Consider the following 24926-nt stretch of genomic DNA (forward strand, 5'->3'; position numbering starts at 1 on the left):
GAATCCAATATAAAAAAATTAACAAACTAAAGCATATAGTCCTCTGTATATTGACAAAATTTATCAAACTTCTAGCAATACAGCTAAAAAGTAATACACGGTTCCCAACCTCCATAACAAAAGATCACGAGGAAATAAAACATTGACAAAAGGGTATTATGAAAGCAATTATTATAATATATTTCATATATGTAGATATAGGAAATGGATACATTCTTGGAAAAAACCACAATAAATTTAATGCAAAACAATCTAATTATCAATTTATTTATTAAGAATTAAAATTATAATTAAAAGCATTTCTTAAAAGTAGCAAGCTTTCTCCCAGATAGTGTGATAGTGGACTTTTATCTGATTTTCACATTTTGGTTTGTAGCTTCTGCTAGACTTTCAAATTATATCGCTCCTGTTTTCCACTCATATCACTGCCTGCAGGCTGTCAGCTCCTCTACATCAAATACTTTTAATGACTTGATTTATCCTTCTCCTTAACTTTTGAAGTCTTTAGGGTTTTATTTCGGAGAGGTTAATTTGAATATTGCAGCAACAAAAATCATTCTGAACCTATTTTCTTCTTATGCATAAATTACTGTTTCCTTAATTTACTGACTTAGCACCTGGATCAAAAGATGACCTCGGGCTGTGCAACAGGAGGTGCAGCACTCCATTCCTTATTTAGGTCACTCAGGGTGACACCCAAGGCTGTCCCTTTCATGTCACAGTGGCATCTCTAGCTCTCCCCATCTGCTTAACAAATGAGCAGAACGCCATGCTCTGGAACAATGGACTCTATTATAAGGCCCAGTCCCAGAGCTGAGCACCATAACACAGCATTGTAGTATTTAAAGATTAGAGCACAGGCGAGCAGATGTCCTGAGCGTGATCTAGAAACAAAGCTAAGGGTGAGTGTATGAAAGACTTAGGCAAATCATAGCCAACAGGGACCTTAAATATGTTGTTAGACATTGTATTCTAAAGTGCAGTTTTTGCTCAATAGATTGGTAGATATCTCAATAGTTCAGCTGTCAGTTAAAGCCAAGATAGTGTGCAAACACCTAGCAATTTTCATATTTATCCCTCCTTCCCCTTCTCCTCCTCCTCGCCCTCCCCTCCCACACCTTCTTCTTCCTCTCTGTCTCTACCTGCTGTTTGTCTTTCTGTTTTTCTGACTGTCTCTTTCTGTCTCTCTCTGTATCAGAAGACCTTAAATAAATTTTCTCTGAATTCAATTTACAGACTCTCTCCTCTCATGACTCTGAATAGTTATTAGGAAAGGAAGGGAACCTCTGTGTCAGAGCCTCTGCCCCAAACACAGCACTGCACTGCACCGTCACCAAAAGGCACCAGCATCAGCAGAATTGGAAGGATGGGAGTTTCGAACAAGAAAACCTTTATTAAAGGGATGATGCAATTTTACCTTTTATAGTTGTCTCCTTCCAAGCAAAATAATTTCTCTTTTAACAGAGGGATAAAACAAAGATGTTGACTTATAAATACTGTCTATATATAGGCAAGGCATGTAATCAAGTTGCAAGTTTCTTTCTTGAAATACTAAAGAATTTTTTATGTATAATGGAGAATAAGAGAATAAAAACTATTTCAGTCATCAAAATACTGGTTGTAGTAGTATACTTTATATTTTTATTTTTTAAAAATTTTCACTTAGGGGCTGGGGATTTAGCTCAGCAGCATAAGTGCCTGCCTTGCAAGCAGGCAGTCGCAAGTTCGATCCCTGGTACCGGTAAAAACGACAAAAAAAAAAAAAAAAATTCACTTAATATTTTCATGCATGCTATTATTAGGATTCAAGAATGAAATGAGAGGTCAGGGACCTTTTGGGAGTGAGATGTCCCCTTTTCCTTTATTCATTAGAAAGTGAAGCTTCATGAGCTAGCAATGCAGTTTAATGATGACAAGAGTTATATATACATATATTATAATTTAAATAATTCATAAGCAAATATGGGTTAAGAGAATTATTGAGAAGGGCTTATTTTAAATAAATGAATACGGCGTGAGTGTGAGCTGTGAGCTCTCTTTTCCTTATGAAAGCTGCAGAGGGAAAGCCATGTCTTTTGGGAGACACAACCTCGGCCCTGTTATTGCTAGGAAGCAGGGCAAGGGCCAGAGCAAGAGGAGGTATGGCTTTGTGTTTCCTGAGGCAGAAGCTGTTTTGTTCCATCTTTCCCTCCTTGTGCTTGGCACGCAGAAGGTATCCAATGCTAACTATTCACTAACTAAATGTAGCCTGCAGAACTCTTTCTTGTGTATGGTAGATTGCAGAATAGTTGTGTGTAATTGTTTTTCCCATTCACTGTGAGCCTGTGTATTCTGGCAGTCCCAGCTACACAGAGGCATTAATGAGGCCACCTATGTGCCTTCATTTCATGACGCATCCTTTCTCTACAGTCCTGCATGATCAAGCCATAGCCCATAGGTGTACCTTTCATTAGATAATAATTCGGAATATGAACCATTCATGAACTTACCCTGAAAACGAACAATAGCTCTGTAATAACAAGTAATTAGAAAATATCAAAAAGTTTAAGAAAGACAATCTAAAAGACACATGTCTATTCTGAGGTATATTACCTTTTATGTTTTGATCCTAATAGAAAACTTAAAAAAAAGGTTCTGCTCACTTTGGTCCCCAATAACAAGTAAAATTATAATCCTTAAAAATCTTATGAGCGTTATGCATCTTTTTAATGTCTACTGCTTTTATTTTAACCCAGTTTTTATCATCTTCACATTCAGATCATTTCTAGAACAATAAAAAGATTATTTCAGACATTTTATATCACACAGTTTTTGTGCCTGATATTGAATTGAGGACCTCATACTTGTCAGGCAGGCACTGAGCCGCTGAGCTGTATCCTTGGCCCTAAAATTAATTGTATAACATGCTTTAGATTTTATGAGGATGAACAGACCATAAGAATGTACATAGAATTGGCAATTTTTCTTCCTTTCCCCCCTGTGTAGAGCATGGTGCATGCCACATAAGCAAGTGTTCCATAAATAGCTTATGATTGAATGGAGCCAATTGAGAAAACCTATGTTTGAAAATAGAATTAAAGAATTCTTGAGAAAATGGAAGTACATATTTGGAGACTATTCTAAGTAAATGATGGTCACAGTTTAGAAACTGTTATACTAAATAGAAACTCATGATGAAAATGAATAAGCAGGAGGCATTTCATTTATTGTACCATCTCATTTGGAACTGAGATAGAGGAAATTATTCACTAAGGTGGCCATGCCATGCTTCAGAATCCCCAAAAATTTGAAGTTAAAAATTCCAGTGTTTTTTGGAAGATAATAATCAAATTAAACCATGAATTATAGAGTAAATTCATCAAATATTTGCTTTATTACAAAATATTCTGGTGAAATGTTTTTCTTTGCCTCTGAATTTTCCCATATATGTGTTGTTTTCTCATAATAGTTTAATTTTAATTCATAAATACTGACTTCAGAATAATTTACCAATGAATCATTTTAAAGGAAAATAGTATCTTCTGACTTTATAGAATCTTATTCTATTATCTATGGTTAGTCAAGGATATTTCAAGGTCAATATAAGATTTCATTATGTAATATTTATGTTCAATCTTTTTGTGGTTTGTATTTTCAGAGTCAACATTTTAAACTGAAAATATATTGCTTTTCCACAATATTCCTATGTGAATTACATAAATTAGAGAACTCTTTTTCTAGATACTGTGATTAACTACATCGATAAATATAGTCAGCCTGCTTAATTTAAATTTAATATTTTGTAGTAGAGATGAAAAAATGCAAGGAAATTTTAGTTTAACAGAACCTTGGGATCCACAAACCATGTCACTCAGCAGTGCACAGCAGTAATAAAGATAAAACAAACAATCGCTGCCCGCTTAAGACTCTTCATTTTTATTTGTCAATTAAGTTCTTCTTACACATTGATGTGAATTAAGAATCCAGGTCCATGCTGCAGGGTCACAGTGCACCATAATTTTAGATGCAGTCATTTAAAAAGTCAGTATGCTGAATGAACTCTTGAATCTGAAATTGAAACGATCCTTTATTTCTAACACTGCATTGCATCTCGCAGTCTCTTTGCAGGAACAGAAATGGAGTGAATGTCAATCATCTTTTTTTCCCACAGTACACAGTTGCTCAAATGGCTAGCGTGCAGTCACAGGTTTGGATTTTCCTTGAGCCAACAGAGTTTTATCCTAAATGCACACTGTCCCTTTCTGTACTTATGAACACATATTACCTGATATGGTGGTCTTTAATAAAATCATTAAATAATAAGTAGAGGTCAGAGATAAATGACTGTGTGCATTTAAAATGTGTAGCAATCTTATTGGCCTTTATGATAAAAGTCAAGACTCAGTTTATCTAAACAGTTAGATGTTACAGAACTAGTTTCAAAACCAGGACTTGGACTAAGTATGTGAAATTCAAAGTCCATGCAATTAAATTTTATGCCATTGTTTCTCCCCATTTTTAAGCTTGCTGGTACATTTTTCATGGGTTTGAGAATTCTCTTGGAGGAAACATGCATGGTTGTCATTAGTTTGGTCTTTACTAATGAAAGAAGAAATAACCCCATATCTACCATGGTATTAAAGACTAATTCTTCTTATTTATTTTTTGTAAAATATTTACCACCCAGAATGCAGCACTCACTCCGAAAGGCATGGATATACGAGCAGAATGAAGGACATAAAAATTCTCATTTTAGAGTTTGGGATGTAGTTTGGTGGAAGAATGCTTGCTGAGCATGTATGAGGTTCTGTGTACCATTCCTAACAAGCAAGCAACTTATTTCATGGAATATGGATTTCAATGAGAGAAGAAAGACATGGAATAATAACCAAAAAATAGTCCATACATGTAAGTTTGTGATACATGTTTTAAAAATCAAAGATAGTTGTAAAAGAAAGCAAGATTAAGGGGTTAGACTCTTTATTGTAAAACATGGCAGTCAATCAACAATTCCTTTAAAAGGTGCCTTTTCATTGAATAATTGATTGAGATAATCAAATGAGCACGCTGTGAGGGTGTTTAGGAATGGAGAAAAGGGGCAGACCAAGAGCAAAACCAGAGACTACAAACTGCTGGCTGAGTTAGAGAAACTGTCAGCCTGTCGGTACACAGAGTGAAGATACAGGACAAACAAGGAATGTGATCAGATTGGGTAGGAATGGGTGACATTGGAGATATTTGCGAAAAATTAATATGGTTTGTGCTATAAACAGAAGAACACAAATGTGAGTCAGACAGCTAAAAGGCTGTCAAGACCAAGACAATCCAAGTAAGAAATGTTCGATGGTTTGTTGCTGTCTATCCAGAGAAACTGAGAATGAGGATGAGGATGAGAATGAGAAAGGGGTGAGAAGGTGGAGTTGGCTGTACTTTGCTTGTAGTTTAAAAAGCAAAGAAAATGCTTAGAACTGTACTGGGAATTGAGTCAATACCTAAGACAGCTCCACATTCCAAGGTCTGGGAACTCAAAAAAATATTGTCAGTGTTTTGGGCTCTTTGCTATTGTTACTTATTTTTCTTGTTTGCTTTGTGTTTTTATAGGAATTTGTTTTGTTTTTCCCTCTAATACAGAAAGGATGTAAAGGCATAGATGTGCAGAACTTCTCCTAAATAGTTTATGAAAATCGTTTATATAATGCATGATGAAATGAACAGCTTCTTTGAAGAAAAAGAGACACTAAGGTACACAGTGCTGATTCCATAGCATCATGCTGTGAAACCCAGCAATACTATTATTCTTGGTTCAGAGTGATTTTAGTCTGTTTTGTATTTTTTAATTTCAACATACATGGAAGTTATAGACTCTTTTGAAGAGAACAAGAGACATTATGGCAGCCACTGTTGACTTCCCTACACTCTGGTTTTGAAGTCCTAAAATGCCTTCATCATCCTGTTCTGATTAGTTTTATACTACTTTGTTTTGCATGAATTCGTTGTGTGTGAAGATATGGACAACTATTTAGAAGAAAACAAGAGACAATATGATAGCCAGTGATGATCTCCTGTTTTCTTGCTCTGAAATCTGTGTTTTCTTCTGATCTGCTTTGGTCTGTTTTGTTATGTTTCATTTTACTCTCTTTAAAATAATATTTTTTTAAAAAACCATCACTGATTAGATGAGAAATGTGGGGAGACTGGGAACAGAAAAAAAGAATCACAAGTTTGGAGGAAGATCTGTGTTGTGTGTTTGCTTTACATCTTCTTATTAGATTTGCAAACCCTGTTTGTCATCCAGGCGGAATTATTACAAAGGCAACTCAAAGCATGGGTCAACAGAGATCTAATCTGGGGATGCACATGTGAAAGCTAATGGCACAGAGATAGACATATAAGCATGAATAGGAAAGAAAGAATAAAATTGAAGAGTAGATGTGGACAGATTTAAGAAGACTGAACCTCTAATTTTGTTTTTAATCTGATACTACAGGCATCAAGTACATAGTGATTATATTCATCCACTTCTAAATTTAGAGGTCAGGGAAATTAGGAGAAATCAACAAAGAACGATGAGGAGAAACAAGAGAGTTTGAGATAAATCAGAAAAATATGGTATACTAAAAACCTAGAATCCAATGTTTCAAGGAAGAGCTAGGAGATGCAGTCAATTATGAAATATGAGGAAGACTAGTAATCTAACCCTGGATTAGTCAGGTGAACTCCTTGACAGTTACAATCAAGTGGTGACCTCCACAACTCAGTCTAAATGTTTGATGTAGAACTAGAACAATATTTTTTTTTTTTTTTTGTTATTGCTGTTGTTCTTTCTTTGGTCTCTCTGAGATGGGGTTTCACTACGCAGCTCAGCCTGACTTTGAATTCACTTTGAATCCCAGGCTGGACTCAAACTCACAGTGATCCTCCTGCCTCAGCCTCCCATGCACTGAGATTACAGGCAAGTTCCATCACTCTGGGCATTAATATGGAACAATTTTTAAAATGTATCTATTTAATAAAAAGAATGTGATTTGTTTTCATAAAAATACTTTACTGTATTTTTATTTTTAAGTAAAAATTTTTCTTTAAGTATTAATTTTTAAAATTTTCCAGGGTTGATTTTAGAGCACATTATTAGATCCACAGAGTAACTGAAAGAGCAGCCATTGGTTTAAAAAAAATTATCCGGGGGCTGGGGATTTAGCTCAGCGGCATAAGCGCCTGCCTTGCAAGCAGGCAGTCGTGAGTTCGATCCCTGGTACCGGTAAAAAGGAAAAAGACAAAAAAAAAAAAAAAAAAAAAAATTATCCAGTATACAAAAGGAACAATTGTTTTTCATTTAAATGGTATAGACTTGTTCATTTTTAGTTTGCTAGTGTGGTAAATCATGAAGAGTACATGTCTGATTTGTTCAATCATACTTATTTAAGATTTAACTACTAAAAGAAAATTAAGTCAACAGGAAGGAGAGCTACCTGAGCACTGTGTTCCTGGGGAGCTATCTGAACGGTGTGCTCGGTAATTATGAGCTGTTCCACACTCTGTCTTTTCCGAGCAATGTAAGCCCAGATTGAAGGGAAAGTTTTTAATCAGTGCAAGTCAACCACAGAGTCCCATAGGTTGTTTTGATGGAAGGCAGAATATACTGCCGAAAATATGCTTCTTTGGCACAAGGATAGTTTTGAGCTAATGCCACTTAAAAAAAAAAAAAAAACATGTTTGTGACATGGGCTCTCTGACTGTCCTTTCTCCCTTCATGAAAGCAGAAGAGCTTCATATGGAAGAAGAGCTTCGTGGTTTCTTTACTGGAGGGAATATAGCAATCTCACCACCAGGGAAAGGACGCGAGAGTTAGGGAGTTCAGTCCAGGCACACCTTGCTGCTGAAAGAAACTTCCTTTGGGTTCTTCACATGCTTTAGCCACTTCTCTTAGTTCACCCTCATCTTAGATCAAACTGAAACAAAAACATTTCAGTTTTGCCACTTCTTGGATCATTTCTTTATGAGGTTTTAGATAAACATTTATTAAATGAAAACATATGCTTTTCCACCGAAGCTGTTTTAGATTAGTTTAACTTTCACACCCAGGTGAAAAAGTCTATGAAGCTGGAGGGGGAAACTGAGCGTTACCACACGCGTAGCAGGTTGACATGTCTGTCCACTACACAGAGAGTGCAACATAAGGACTGGTCAATATTATTATTATTATTATTATTATTATTATTATTACTATTGAGAAAAAGCTAAGCATTTGGAATACTGCAAAAGTATTTTATGCCTAATTATTTAATATTTCAGCCCTCATCTGATATTAAACTTTTACTTCATGATTTTTGTACCATCTTCAGACATACACAAAGTGAAATGATTAGATCCTGCAGAAAAACTGTAAAGAAACACAGATCCCATAGTTTCTCTACAAGGATGTTACATATGTATTGTACACTGAGAAATTTTGATGACTTCATTTTAATCTTAATTTAGGCTGATAATGATGATTGCTTCATAAGTTTTCATAGTCTCTAAATTGTGTCTCAACTTTTAGGACTTTACACAGAAATAATTGTTGGTGATGTAAATTGAAATAAATTGGCACATTAGTAAAATGTGTATTTTATATATAGAAAACAAACACAATTGGATTACATGTATATGTTATAATTATATACTTGTTGTGATGGTTTATGTCTGTGTCCCCCAGGCCTCATGAGTTTGCATTGTGCATTTGTGATTGGTTCATTGTCTAGTGCTTGTATTGATGGTGTCAGTGCTCCACCCACATAGGGGTGGAGTCAGGATGTGATGTAATGCCAGGAACAAGGTGTGTCTGGCTCTCTTGCTGGTTCCTGCTTGCTGTTTGCAGCCGCCATGAACTGCGATCCAGCCATGCCTGCCTGCCTTAGAGCCAACTGAGTGTGGACTGAAATCTCCAAAAAGTGTAAGAAATAAATCTTTCCTTTCCCAACTTGAGCTTCAGGTATTTTGTCTCAGCAACAAGTAAAAAGTAACTAAAACACTTGTATATTTATAATACATATATAACATTACAATTGTATACTTGTATATTTATAATATACATATAACATGTAATTACAAATAATACAAATAAATTATCTACCTTAATAATATGCATTTATCATGCATATATTTACACATAGAATATCTATGTGTTTATAATGAGTTTTCTATATTTCATATGTATGTTATATGTGTGTAATTTTTTTATAAATCTATTAACTAATGTAAAAATATACATATTTCACAATTTATTATATGTGTATATGTGTAGTGTGTTGTATGTATTATGTAATATATCTATGTGTTCTATGGAGAGCATTATTGCAATATGAAAATATTACAAATTTATTTTATAACCATATTTACTTATGTATAATTTGTTGTTAAATATTATGTAAAGTCTTTCAGTGTAATTCTTTTATAAAGTTAAATTCTGAATGTAAAGCTTTTTGCAATGAATAATAGACTTTATATCTATTGTGTCTGATACTTACCACAATGCTGCATTTACTCTTTTCCTTAAAAATTGTGAAGTATGTGGTTCTCATCCTCTAAAGTATACTTTAAGTCTTTAATCTACGCTTTTAAAAGAGATTCCATTTTCTTCCCCAACAGCCATCCCTTCCTCATTCCATCTTTAAGTTCTTCTGTTTGCATATTTAATAATAGTACAGCTAGAGATCTTTGAAATAATTTGAACTCAGATTCTGTTTCTACCCTCTGTATTTCATGGACTGCTTGAGGCCAATTCCATTATGAAAGACTCCCAACTGTAACTACTTTGTTGGAAGAAGCCAAGGAGAAAAGAATGTCTAAATTAGTTTTTAGACCAGACTTAGTCCAGATTTCCTTTCTTTTCATATCCTCTTCTGTCTTTTGGTATTGATGTTCTTTAAACAGGCCTTGAGCAATTCATTGCTAAGTGATTCACTACCAAAGACTTTGTTAGAAGATTTCATTTTTATGCAAGAAAAAGAGAACTAGGGAACTGGTGATTCTCTTTTGAAAGGTTGTATCAATGAAAAAACCAATAAATGCAGGCTTTTGAACACTAAAAAATTAAGTCATAATTGCATAAGCAATAATACTTCAAGAGTTTCTGGTTTCCAAGTTACCACTGCTTTTAAGGTAAAAATAAATTTTCTTTCTTCAGCTTTGTATCAAAGACTCTACCCTTAACTGTGGTTACATGTTTTTCCACCCTTCAGACCCTGACATTCACTACTTGTCCTTGTGGGATTAGAATTACTCATTTTTTGCAAAAATATTGATATGTCAAGTTAGAATTTCCTACCATCCAGTTTCACCACTGTGGCCTGCCTTTAGCAAGAACCCTGCTAGGTCAGCTTGAAAACCATTTCCTCCATCCCTTTACCTGTCACATTTCTATTTACTATTCTACCATTTCCCTTCTTTGGCTAAAACTCTCCACTTACCCCTATATTCTGAATTGAAGCCAATTCTATACAGAGATCTCTGTTTTACCCTTACTGAAAGAATCCCTAAGTAAAAATCCGTTTTTACAACATGAACAACTATGTAGTTCTGTTTTCTCTTTGAAATCTCTACTCAGCCACTAAAATTTTTCTCATACAAACTTGGATGCATGAAAAACTGGGTAATTTTAATCTCCTTTTATAAAAAAATAACTATGTATCAAACACTTCCCAATCTTCATCTTGGGGTTCGATATTTCAAGAGTATGTTTCAAAGGTACATTCTTATTTAATACAATTGTGTATATATTTTCTTTTGGCTGTTTCTTTATATTTATAAAATCAAACTAGCACATATGCTCAAATTTATAAACTGTTTCACATTCTGCTCCATTTTGTATTGTTTTTGAGCTCAGTTCTAGCAGATTCAGGATATGGTAGTTCTCTTTGAACATGCTTTGTACATCTGTATTTCTTTATTTTTGTAAATGCAGCAGAAATGCACATTGGGTCTTTGGGTACTCATCAGGCACCGATTGTTTGCAGAAGTGAACTGGGTTGAAAGAATTAGGATAGTCTTGAAGTCATTAGATTTCAAGTGTCACCTCAAAAAGTTTTTCTAAAGGACCCATTATATTCTCTCCCACCCTGTACTGATCAAGGAAAAGGAAAAATAGAAGCATAAGTGAGTGCCTTTCTGATTTTTAGACTAGGCATTGTTTATAAAGAGAATGCTAGGAAACTGCTTAAGGTACAAATGTTTATACAGACATAAAAGACAATGCCAATTGTTTCATCTCAATGTCCACAGATTTTTAAAAAGGCCTTCCTTTTTCTTAATAAATTCTCTAGAGAAACTATTGAACTTACTTCTCCAGATCATGAGTCTGTAAATATGACTTTATAACACAAATAAAACTACAAGAAAAAAGCTGATTTCAGCTTTTTAATACTACAAGAATGTTGTCAGTATCACAGGTGATCATGTCAGTGGAACCAGTTGAGACCATGAACAACCCTTGTGGAAATGATGTGGACAAACATCACTGTTTTCAGTATTTTCTGATTGTATGCTGTATGGCTATGGATATAAAATATGAGGAGATAATGTGAGCTAAAAATGGGTAATGTATACTGTGATAGCTTGGACCCTGGAATAAAACCCAAGGAAGCAAGAAATTAAAATTTGGGGAGCAAAGGCTTTATTTCCAGGCCTGACAGCGTAGTCTCTCCAGGAACAACCCAAAGACTGCACCCCACAGAGACTGAAGAAAGGTGATTTTAAAAGCAGGAGAGGGAGGAAAAAAAACAAAAACAAAAACAAAATAAAACCCCGCAGAGCTGTTAAGCTGTTGACTCAAGTCTGGAAACTGTAAGGCTGTCCACTTAGTTCTGATAACATCGGGAGTCTTTGGTGCCTTTCAAGTTACTCCCATTCTGCAGATAAGCATTATCTCGCAATACCACATCTGCAATAACATTCAGAGAAGAAAGTAGAAAGTTAGTTATTTTGGGACAGCTTGTTAGCAATAACATATGGAAGGTGGGGTGGTTAATTATCTTGGGACAGCTTGTTAGCACTAACATGTGAGAAGGGGTTGAAAGTTACAAGAAGCTGAAACTTAAGTTTTTACAAGGATTTGAAACTGAACCCTTTTGGTGCATACAGAACAAGAGGAAGCGCGTTGGTTAGGGTTAAGCCATAACATTCTTCCTGTAATTTCTTTGAAGTTAAGCATTTCTTAAGAACAGTGCAATTAGCACATTTTATAACAGGCACATTTTATGACAGACCACCACCGGATAGGAAAGGGGGTTACCAGAAACTGAAACAAAGCTTTTATGGCCTTTCAGGAAATTGAAACTTAACCTATATAGATAGAAAGGGGGAAGGGGGGCAGTGCGGCACATTACAGAACAGAAAACGGTGAGATTACATTTTTTTTGGGGGGGAAGAGCAAGATCAGGTAAGGGTTGTGCTAACAAGCAAGTTTCCCTGCAAACAAGCAAGTTTAGATTGGGCAAATATCTTTTTTTTTTTTCTCAGCAGAGAATAGAGAAGTCTAATAGTAATTAACAACCTTTTGTTACCTTATTTTAGCACCACATCTGTTATTTGTAGAGGGCAACAATGGTTAACATATAAATTAGGTAAGATTTTTACAATTCTTTACAGAGGAGAGCATTGATTAACATATCAATTAGGTCACCCAGAGGGAGAAGGAAAACATATATATAGTATGACCATGTTACAGGTAATTTGCTATAATACATATATAACGAAGCTATTTTTCTTAGAGTACAACATATACCTGCTTTCCCCTTAAAAAATATTTGAGATGTTTGATATCTAAAAAAACAAGGATAAAGTTCTTCCTGCAATTTAAGGCTCGTAGGTAAATTTTTGGCACTATGGGTAATAAAACTTACATATCTATATCTTGAAATGTAATTTTTTCTTTAGTTGAAAACTGATCTTCAACAATACTAATGTTTCTCTTAAGAATCTCATTTAAATACTCTTCACAACAATGTCTTTTATAATAAATAGTCTTATCTTTTAAATAAGAAAAAAATGCTCAACCACTCCAGCCTTGGCAACTCCAAGAAATGTACTTACCTAAAGAAGCACATGCTTTTGCCTCCAAAAAATCAGACTTTTGTTTCTGTAAGGTTGTAGACTGTGAAGATTCTAGTTTTTAATAAATGTTACATTTTGCATAAATATTACACATCACAGGTTTGTTAGTGGAGGGTGCTTTACAGATATTATGTGTCATTTCAATGTTTAAATCCTTATAGTACAATAAAAGGTCTTATATTCATTAGTAGGTCTTATATATCATTTAAATATTCAAAATGTTACAATGTTATAAAAGCTTTTATATGTCATTTAAAATCTTGCACTGAGATGAAAGGCTTACTCCTTAAACGGAGGTGATGATCAGTCTGGATTTTAAACCTAATTTCATTGATTCTGTCTCAGTACACAAACATATCGCTAAACTTATAAATTTTAGCCAAATTCATGTTTTGACAGTGGTTGTGGTTGAATTTGTTGCCATCCATTTCTCTGTCAGCTCTAAGAAAACTGCTCTTGGACAAATTTTCAAATTATGTAAGCATTTGATTCAGTGGTACCATAACCCTAACATGAAGTAAAAGGTAGAGCTTAAACAGGGCTAAGCATAAAGGGACATTCACATACAGACTGTCATTGTAGAGCCATGAATTAAATTTTTGATAGCCTGGCCATCTGGACTTTGCAAGGATCTGGACAAGTTGGTTCAACCTGATACCTTGAAAAGAGAAATCTCAAACTTGTGTCTGGGAAGGACACAAATAAAGAAGGGAAGGAAATATCTGTAGAGTGGCTTTTGTTTCATTAGATGCTCATTTCTTTTTATTTTAGCTGAAAGAGTTTTGGTTAATTTCTGTTGTGTCACATTGTCCTTATACTTTCTCTTCCTGAAGCCTTTTATGACAGGAATGTCAACTGTGGTAGTTTTGGAGTTATGATATACTTGAGCACTAGACTATTTTTGAATGTTTTTTGTTCTTTTGTTTTGGTTTGTTTTTGGTACCAGGGATTAATTCACAACCTTGTGCTTGCCAGTCAGGTGCTTGTGCCGCTGAGCTAAAGCCTTGATGCTTCTTGAGTGTTTCCCACACTATAAATGATATATTCAATTTCTTTTGTATTTTAAAATGTATATGCACTTAAGAGATGTGCGAATTCTAGCCAAAGTCTTAGTCTGTCCAGCTTGTTAATTGCCAGATTTACTGAAAGCTCTCACAAGCAACACCAGTTTCTAAAGTTAAGAATTTATGGTTAAATGAACCAGCTTGCTTATGAACTTGTTTATTGTTGAAGGAATAACAGCATGAGATTGTGATGGTGGCCCCATTCTCAGTGATGAATAATTTGCAAAGGAGCACTTGTGAAGCCTGTTAGATTAACATACGCAAAATAAAATAGCTAAATTTTTGGGCACATGCAATGTCACACAGCCCAACTAACTGTTTCACATTTTCAGTTCTTTCCAACATTCCTAATTCCCAGAATTCTAAGGATTCTGAAGATAACTGAGTTCCAGCTTGAAAGAAGCAGGGGACAAAGAGAAGGAGCAGACAGCAGGCAGCACATTTCAGACTGTACCTTCTCTTGTGCATTACACTGCAGACTTGCACACTTCTGTGCATTACATTTCTTCGATTATCTGACATTTGATTTTAAAAATGAAACAAGATAAAGAGATAGAAAATAAAGTGTTTCCATTGAGAGCAAAGGTTGTCTGTAATATATTTTTTTAAAGTATTGATTATGATTAGAAGTTTATTTAACATTATTTTAGTGCTAAAATCAAGATGGTCTCACTTGTGTATCTTCCCTGTGCTTTGTAACTCAAAAACCAAATTTTATTTTCTGCAAAAGAATTTTTAAATATTAACATATTGAATCCTTGAATGGTAAATGATTTTTGGCAGGTTTTTTTTTAATGGTCATATTGAACTCAGAGAAGGGAAGAGTTAGTGTGTAATTAACTGTGTAATTTTGCAGATAGTTTTCCATTAATTTTTTAAAATTGGCAATGATTTAAATGAATGTTTATATAATTTTCTATTAAAAATCTGAAGAACTTTCCACTGGATTGAAAAAATAATAGTATTGAATCATCAACTAAATTTTACAATGTAATCAATTTTATATTTTCTTAGGCAAATATATATTTTATCCCTGGAAAGTCTGCAAAAGAGGAAAGGAACAGTCTCCCATGCAACCACGAAGAATGTGTGTTAGGATCCTAATCTGAGGGATCTCAGCCTATATCTTCAAGCAGTACTGCTAACTGCCTTCCTCTGTCAGTCTGAACTAATGCTTAGAAAATTTTTCTTCCTTTTTGTTTGGTGGTGTCTGAAAGCTTATGGTATTCACTATAGTATTTTGTAATTAGTGAAAAGCAAAATTGAGTGGATTGTTCCAAAGCTATTTATCCTAGAAAACAATCTGAAAAATTCAAGTAAAAAAAATTCCAATACCACTGTCCTTTTTTTTCTTATAAACAATTTATTATGAATAAAACAATATATAACTCTACTGATTTATTTTTACTATAAAGAATACAATGCATTGGAAACTATAATACATGTTTTAAACACAGTAACAGAAAGAAAATTATTTCCTAGCTATAAATCATTAATTTAGTTTCTTTTTATATACAAATTATATGTACTTGTTATGCTTAATATATTGTGTCAATTTGAGAAGTTTAGCAGTTTAACTGAGAGACTCAGCAGGAAGCTAGGATCCTTATCTTACAAATATCTACATCCTGAGTAAGAGGAGGGCACAGGGATTTTTGGGAGTGCTACATGCTACATTTGACTTGGATGGGGAGCAATGGCCTGCATGCCATGGAAGGGAGGAAAAGAGGCTTGCTCTCCTCCATTTTGCTTTGGCTGCTGCTTTCAAGTATTGCCTCAATGCCATACCACCCTGGTTTGGAACCAGCTGAATATGGACTGAACTCTACAAACAGTGAGTTAAATAGACCTTTCCTTCCTTAATTTTGTGTGTTGGGTGTTTTGTACCAGCAACAGGAAAAGAGTAACCAAGACAGAGTTTGGTTCCAGAGAAGTGCGGTCATTGTTGTGACTATATCTGACAATGTGGCTCATGGGCCTTTAGGAAAGGCTTGTGGGAAGGGTTTGGAAAAGTTTAGAGATGTTAGCCAAAAGAGTAGCCCTGGAATAGCTTAAACTGTTCTGTATGGGAGATTCTGGTCAGAGCTCAGAAGACTAGAGGCTGATAGAAATCCTTCTGGTTAAGACCAGCTGGGGAGATTTCTCCTGGGAAGGATGACATTGGTTGTTGGAGTACAGATGATGCGTGTTATGGCTTGGCAGAAAGTTTGTCTGCATTTTGCTTGTGCTCAGAGACTTTGCCTGAGACTAATATTAAGGATGGTGGACTAATTAATCTGGCAGAAGAAATTTCAAGGCAGTAGAATGTTGAGGTGGTAGCATGGCTATTGGTGGGGGCTTTTAGCCAGATTTATATTGTTAATCAAGAGCAAAGATTCCAGAAGGATGATTTAAAATATTGTGAGTTTGGCCAGAAAGGAAGCTTCGGTAAAGCTGTGGACTGCAAAGATAGAGCTGAGATCTCCATTGTTGAGAAGGAGCAGGAGAATAAAAAAGATGGCCTGAAGCATCATGGTAAGAGGCAGCTCATCCCCATGTTTTTTCAGCCACAAAATTTCCAAAGTGAAAGACTTTGCTTGGAGGAGAAAGCCTCAGAGCACCATGTTCCACACTGGTGGTGGCTACATTGGGTTCCAGAATGGCAGCAGCGTAGAAAATCTGTTCCTCACAATCAGGTTTAGAGTATTCAGTGATCCAGGTATTTTATCCCTATAGACAGGATAGTGGAAAGCCTGGCTACTGTTCCAGTTAGCAGAAGATCTCAACATCATTCATGTGGCATTGGTTTTAGGTGCATACAGAATGCATGAACTCTGAGGTTAAAAAGGCTTCCATTCCAATTGCAGAAGGCCTGCGAAGGCAGGCAGTGCCCCCTGAGAGGGCAGTGTGTGAAGCTGTGAGTGTGAAGCTAGAGATATGTGGAGACCCCAGCAGTTTGGGAAATCCAGGAACATGGATCATCTAAGGAAAGCTGCAAAGAAAGAGCAAAGAGAACAGAAAGGAAAAATCATGGGATCTGTAACCACCAGAAGTGCCACAAGGGTGGAATCACACAATCCCTTTAGAGCTCACAACTTGCCTCAGATTGCTTCAGATGCTTGACGTCAATTATAGGACTTAACATTTGTCCTGCTGGATTTTGGACTTGTTTTGGTCCCAATGCTTTTTATCCCTCTGTCTGTACCTTTTGGAAAAGGAATTTTTATCTTGTGCCATTGCATGTTGGAAATGTTTAACTTTTATTTTCATTTGTACAGGGGCTGCAGTTAAGGTTTCTTTTTCATCTCCTAGGAGAACTGGGACTTAAATTTTTCCACAATGCTAAAACTATTAGGACTTTGGCAACTCTTGCAGATAGATTAAATGCCTTTTGCATAAAGGGAGAGTCTTTGGGGGTTCAAGGACAAAATGTTATGATTCTAATGTAATATAATTTGGAAAGACAATACTTAATCTTAAGGATTTTTAAAGCTGTGTTATAATGTTAAAGTCATGAAATGCTAAGAATAAGCATGCCTTTGTATCTCAAGGTGTTTTAAAGAAAATGGCTGGTTGCTAAATTGACAAGGGTGGATTTTTATGGTTGATATGTTGTGTTTACTTGAGAAGTTTAGAAGTTTAACTAAGAAATTCATCAGGGGGTCAGGCTCCTTACTTTGTAAATATCCCCATCTTGTACAAGAGGAGGGCACAGCGGCTTTGTGATTGCTACACCTACCCTGGATGGGGAAAGGTGGTCTGTGTATAATGCTAGAGAGGAAAAGAGGCTTGCTTTCCTTGTTTTTCCTCTGGCTGCAGCCTTGAAATGTTGCCCCAGTGCCATGCCACCTTGCCTTGGAGCCAGCTGGTTATGGACTGAAACCTCCACCAACAGTGAGCTAAATAAATCTTTCCTTTAATTTTGGGTATCAGGTGATGTGTCCTGGCAACGAGAGAAAAGTAACCTACATAGTACTTGTCAAAATTTTCCCTAAAAGTATCAAACTCTAAAAAAATCATGTTTTCAAAATCAAGAATGGGAAAAAGAGACATTTAGCAGACTTTTTATATCTGTTAACTTGTCAAAAATTTATAAAATAAGCATCTAGAATTTTCATACTAAACATCAAGTTCCAGTCCACCAAGTCTCCTTATTATCCCTAAAATGACATTTACAATAAATCTGGAAAATACAGGAAGGTAAAATCAAGAAAACAAAAGCATATGACTTCTAGAACTTGCTGATATTTTGCTTTATTTCCATTTTACCAGATGATTTTACTGTGCCCATGTGTTGTTCACACGTTTATCACAAACATAACTTGGTTGTTTATTTGATCGTTCCTAATAAAAGCCTGTTGAGTAAACATATAATTTCAAAAGTATTGTTAGTAATAGTACTACTTGGAGTTGTTTCATATAAAGCATCAAGGATGTATTCCTAGAAAAATACTCCTCAGAGAAAAAATATTATCAGAAAGAAAGAAAACCATGATCTCAATGAAATATACCAGCATTTTCTCTTTAACGTTATTATTCCTTGTAAACAGGCAAGAGAGGGTTTAATCACAAAGAGATTTGCAAAGTTGCTTAAGAGTCGGTGCTAATCCAATGTATGTGCCTTAGAGTTCTTACTCCAGTGAAATTTTTACTTTGTATTCTCCAGGTTTCAAGTGAATACAGGCATATCACATCTTGTGAAGAGTCAGTTATTTGTGAAAGTCCTCATACAGCATGCGCAAATCACCTGACATAGAAAGAAAACAAAGAAATCAAAAAAGAAAGAAAGAAAATTAGTGAATAGCACAGCATGTGAGGCCAGACCCTCACGTATAAGCTAACAGCAAAATACACATACTGTTTTACTTATTAAAGTTTTCCTTTATATATTTTACAGCAATAAACTCCCAATATAAACTCATTCTAAAATATGTGTTTCTTAAGCTTGTACAATTCATCAGAAAAGTAAAAACATATAACTTTCTGTCTTTGTAATATTATAGAGCCTCAGATATGTCAAGTGGTTTTATATAAGGATGGAAAACAATGCAGTACTTTCTTACTTTTATTTAGCTTCTATCACTACTACAGATATTGAATCGTCTTAAGTGTCAAAGGAAGTTTTTAATTTGTCTCCTGTGTACCGAACTCAAAATGAATACTTTTGCAAAACAGAACTCTTCTGTCAAAATTGTTATACACAAGTGATTGTACTGCTTCAGTTCTTATTTTCCAGATAAATCCTATTTGACAGTTCTCTATGCTCAGAGTAAATTAGAAATGTTTACTTTCTTTTGCCCTTTATTTGCATGATATATAATCTAGTGATTTTATGTCTCTTTTTTTCCCTTCTAGATACAAGCTTCAAGCTAAAACTGAATTTTAAACTAGAACAAGATTATATTTTTGCTATGATTTGAAAAGACTATGTTAAAATTTATTTTTTTCATATTCTTTTGATGGAAAATAACTTCAAAAATGGCATGTGAAAAAATAAATGAGGACAAAAACTTAGACATTAAACCATGGATGGAGTGAACTACTATAATCCATGAAGATACAGCTAATTTTGATTTCCAAAAAAGCAAAAATTGTGTAATGATTCCTCACCCTAAATTAAACACTTTCCTACAGAAACTCAAACACCTGTCAGGTAATGGTTCTGTTTTATGCCGTCTGATGTTAATTACTAAATGCTTGGCTTTTTGTTGCCAATGAATAGACTTATTACTCCACAGAGGCCAATTGAACACCTTCTTCCAAGACTTGTCTCCTCAGTAGAGTGGCAAAGACTGAATAAACAGTTGTTTTAGTCAGCTTTCCATCACTGTAAATGAAAAAGAAAAAAAAAATACCTAAACTGGGAGAAGGATTATTATGTCTCATTATTTTGAGGTTTTCAAGCAGTGGTCAGTTGGCCCTGTTGCATTTGGGCCTGTGGTGAGACAATGCATCAGGGCAGGGGCATGTGGAACAGGAAGCTCCTCAACTCATGGTGGTTATGAAGCCTGAGACAGAGCGGAAGACCAAAATTCCACAGTCCACTAACTCCCTCCCCACAGACAGGCCCCATCCTAATGTTTTACCCCCCAATGACACCATAGGATGGGGAACAACTTGTAACACATAGCCTTTTGGAAACTGAACCATAATGCTGAAGTTTGTAACTATTACCTCCCCAAAGGCACAATAATAAATATTATTGAGGAGCTGGTGGAAACCAACTGGTAAGGCCTAGTGGGAAGGTTTAGGTTACTGTAGGTTTGTCCCCAAAGGGAATTGTGGGATTTTGTCTCTCCCATTCATGCCATGAGGTGAACACTGTGCCCTGCCATGTACTCCTGCCATGATGTTTTGCCTCACCACAGGTCCAAAAGAAATAGGGCCAACTGATCATGGACTGAAAATCCAAAACAGAGAGTCAAAAGGTAACTTTCTTCTTCTTAAGTTTATTAATTCAAGCATTTTGTTATAGGCTATAAAATTCTGTCTAACACTGAGGGAACACTAAGTCATCAAAGAATAAATAGCATAAAAAATATCTCCTTATTTCTTGCCTTCTGGATCCATGGAGTGTTTCTTTTTACTATCTTTTGTGGCACTTGGTTCTCCATGAATTAGACTTCCCTATATCATCTCGCCTACCCTTCCTTTTTTGTCTAAGAAGCCATGATTTATTTTTTTGGGTCATGGTAACTCTAATAGAAGCAAGCCTTATATGTATGAATAATACATTTTATTTGACACTTCGACTTAAAGAATAAATACTTTCCTCTAAGAAACAAGGTATCTCAACCATCTCAATCCTGGAAGGCTCAAGCGCACCTGAATCTATGCTACAAATAAAAGGCCATGTTTACTTGCTGTAACCACGGATCTAACACAGGGTGAGGTAAAGAGGACAGAGTGGTCAGCAGTCAGTATCAGTGCCAGTGTTGCCAAGGTTAGATTTTAGTGTTTATTACTTTTTCACTTCTCCGACAAATAGAATTAAATAAAATATGGGCTGTAGAAAAAAGGACAGAGGAATTTTAAGAATTTCTACTTTGTAGAGCAGTTGCTAACTTTCGGCTTTGACATTTTCAAAGTTCAAAAACTTTGAAAATAAAATTTCTGTTGAAAAGGAGTTATTAATGAACAGATCCATCTTTGTTAAAGTATCGATGACATGTATTAAGTGATGATGGGAAGAAAGACGAAAAGTATAATTCTTATCAATTAACAATTTTCTGTAATACTCAACACTTAAAGTAGCAAGTTGAGACCAAGAAGAATGAAAGTTTATTTAACCTTTATGGTGTGGGGTATTTGGAGTTTTTTTGTTTAGTTTTGTTTTGTTTTGTTTTTTGTCCTTTATCAACTGCTGGCCTTTGGCAATGTTATATTTCTGACTCCTATTTCCAACAATTGTTCAAAAAAAATGAAGAAACTTATTCATACCATGTGAAAACACTTCTCCTCCTGCATTATCTTGAAAGGTAGTGGGAAAGTGATGTGTAGCATCCGTCCAATGAAAAGTGTATTTCCAACTGTAAATGATTAGAAAAATTTCATGAAGATTTAGAGACTCATTCATAGTTTCTTCTGAGAGCCTCTGTTTCCATATCTGCTTGCTACTCTTGAGGGCGGTTCACAAATTTTGTAAGTTTTCTTTGTTTTGCTAGGTATCATTGTTTTTGTTTTTTGTGAGTGTTTAGTCATTGAAAATCAGATTTTTAAACTACATATAAATTATATCATATATGTTACGAAGTATAATTTCATGAGCTCATAAAGTTATTTAAGACATGTTTTATATTTTTAAATGAAAAAGGACTTAATATGTGCCATAAATTTTAATTTGCTATTACGGGAAGAGTTTATTACCTGTAATAATTTTTTTTGTTAAATAGTTCCATTGATCCTTCATTACTAGTTTTTAAAACTGGAGAAAGTTTATATCTATACAGATATAGTTTAAAAATTAAAGAAAAATAATGGAAATTGAACTTCTATTTCTTTAATACATGATAACATACAAAATGATTTTACCTATACTTTAGTCTCATCATTGAAATGGGCTCTGCATTATGCCAGGTAAGGTGTTTTCAACGATGACAAGATCTATTCCTACCTGAAAATGTCAGAACCGAGTCTAAGGGCTATGCCATCCCTCTTCATTCTCAAAACCTCTGTGAACTCACAGTGCTACGCAGAACTCTTCACAGGGTTTAAACCCTAAATGATCCACTCTGAGTTCCTGCTTTTCTTTATACTTTTCAGAAAAGCAAAGCTTATGGAAAGTCACATCCCTTCGGTTCGTATATTTTCATCAGTACTCATTCTTAACTCACACGGGGGAAGATGGACTTCTAGCTTTTATGCATATTCTCCATCTTTCTAGAACCATATGTAGACTAATAAATCTGATTATGTAATTTCCATGTTTAATGACTATGTCCATTCTGTGAGTACCTGATTAAGGACATCAATATTCTGGTCCTATTTCTATATTTTTTTTCAAAATACAATGTATTTTTTTCTATTGAAAATGAGATTATGTTCAGAAAACTACAACTGAAAAAGCAAAAAGATACAAAATCATCAAACTAAAAGAACAAAGAGGCCAAATATCCAATTGTTATGAAACATCTTTATTGTTGAGAAAAGACTTTGACCTCTAGTAATAGTCTGGTTTTACCATGGTGAAAACCTGTTTGTGGAATTCACTGAGTTCTGAGTGATGATTCCGTCCTTTAACAAGGCTCCTGTGAATCTTGGATAAAATATCTTACCATGTAAATAGTGAACAAACACCTATTATTTTGGCTTATAATAATGATCAAGACTGACTAGCAAATAGTTCTTGGCTAACAAGTATATTATAAAAATTATACTTATAAAAATTTTCACATGCTTATGCATAAAGAAATCTGTAACAGTTATGTAATATAATAATTAACATGTCAGGCACTGACACTTATCCAAGATAAGAAAATGTATGATATAGAAACTATCACTTCTTTTGCTTCATATGAAAATGGATTGAGGTATCAAATAGTTACATGAGATACAATATCTAACTACAAAATCATATCTTCAACTATCACAATACTTAACTTGGGCCAAGTATCCAGCCCTGACACTGTTTATTAGCAATTCTTTCTGCACATAAATAGAAATCAACTCATATTTGATTAAACCTTTTTTCTTGTTTTTAATTCCTTTCAAAGAAATCTTAAAGTGTTTTTCATTTAGCTTTGCTTTTTTTTCCTGTTGTTTGTTTTTAGTTAAGTTGACTTAGATATATATTTTGTGAAAATCAAGGGGAAAATGGTCTCCTCAGTCTTCTACAAGCAGACTGCAACATAAATATCAAGATTTACCCTTTCTCCTTACTCTAAGTCAGATCTCTCATCTCATCAATCTGTGGGAACTCACCTCTAATTACCTCTGTTATAGAGCATTTCTCCTGGGCAGAAGCTAATGGACTTGTCTGATTCTTTAGCACTCTGTCATGCTCAGCATGCCTAGTGTGACAATTATGACCTTGTGTTTTAATTAGCTGCTTATATATCATCTCCCAGATCATGCTCTGAGTGACTGAAGCATGACACTGTGTCCTTCATGTCTCTCTTTCCCTAGTGGCACAGGAGTTGGTTAACATTTGCCGAATGAAATCAGAGACTTTATTATTGATTACATGAATTAATAAATATGACCTTGTAGCATGCATATTATGTTTACAGTTATTTCAGCTTCAGATCTAAGTACTTCTGTGCTTATAGACTGATTTGCAGTGTTTAAGCCTCTTTCAAAATCACTTGATATTCATAACTTCACTATGAAGCAGACAGAGCTGATACCATTTGTCTCATTTTAAAGTTGAGGGCACAGGAGTTTAGAGGAGAGGAGATTAAAGTACAATGATATAAGCCAAGACCAGAATCCAAATCTCCAGACTTCATGAACCGCAAAACAGAAAGTGACATTGTAGTTTATATCATCCCTCACATTTGAATCAGGAAATTTAAATGTCTACTATGAAATAAGATTATCCACTTTGAGTTCACAATAGAAGAAAAAGAAACATGAGATAATGTGGAATATATCTTTGCAGATGAGACTTACTTTATAAATACAATAACATTTTCAAAAGCATAAATTTAAAAAAAATTGAACACTATTACCTCTAGTAAATATACCTTTAGAAAATGTTTCCAAATTTGCTTTATCCTATGTAATTTCCTTTTCTTTGAGAATTGTTTTCTAAAATGGTATAGAAGTTCACTGAATCTATAGAATACAGTTACTAGTTACATTCTCATCTCGGTGTATATTAGGTCTTGTTTTCTTGGACTCTGATAATCCTCCATAAAGTCACACTATTGATAACAAGCCTCGGCTCTAAAAAAAGTTTGCAAAATTTTTATGAGCTTAAATCTGCACTAATCCAGGACTCAGAATGCATAGAAAGGGCTGTAACTAAGGTATTGGGATAAGAAGAAACACTAACTATTGCTCTAGAGTATTTTGTAATTTATCCTCATAATTTTAGAAAAATGCAATTGCCTACACTTACAAATTCCATTGAAAGTTACATTTCTAAGATAATTTAAGGACTTACCTAGTAATAGTGATCTACATATGTATCCTCCATAAAACACCAACATAGTGAGCAATAATGATAATTAACTGTTCAATTTCATAGGTCAGTAGCACAGGAAATATTTCATAAAGATTTCATATTCAAAATCTTGAAATTTATAAAATATGAAATTTATGAAATATGAAATTTGCTGTTCTATGCCTTCCCATTTAATGTACTCTCTAGTA

At 34.7% G+C, this 24926-nt stretch overlaps 1 long non-coding RNA gene across 1 annotated transcript in view; it reads left to right on the plus strand.

Annotated features, from left to right (window-relative positions):
* Positions 1-19927, plus strand: part of LOC134477375 (uncharacterized) — a 94736-nt gene extending 74809 nt beyond the window's left edge. Inside the window, exon 5 of the long non-coding RNA XR_010049407.1 lies at positions 19467-19927. This is a non-coding gene — a long non-coding RNA (uncharacterized LOC134477375). The remainder of the gene's footprint in view (positions 1-19466) is intronic.
* The last annotated feature ends 4999 nt before the right edge of the window (positions 19928-24926 follow it).

This window comes from Cavia porcellus, unplaced genomic scaffold, assembly GCF_034190915.1.
Source record: "Cavia porcellus strain 051 isolate PalLab524CR breed Dunkin Hartley unplaced genomic scaffold, mCavPor4.1 scaffold_8, whole genome shotgun sequence".
Taxonomy (NCBI): Eukaryota; Metazoa; Chordata; class Mammalia; order Rodentia; family Caviidae; genus Cavia; species Cavia porcellus.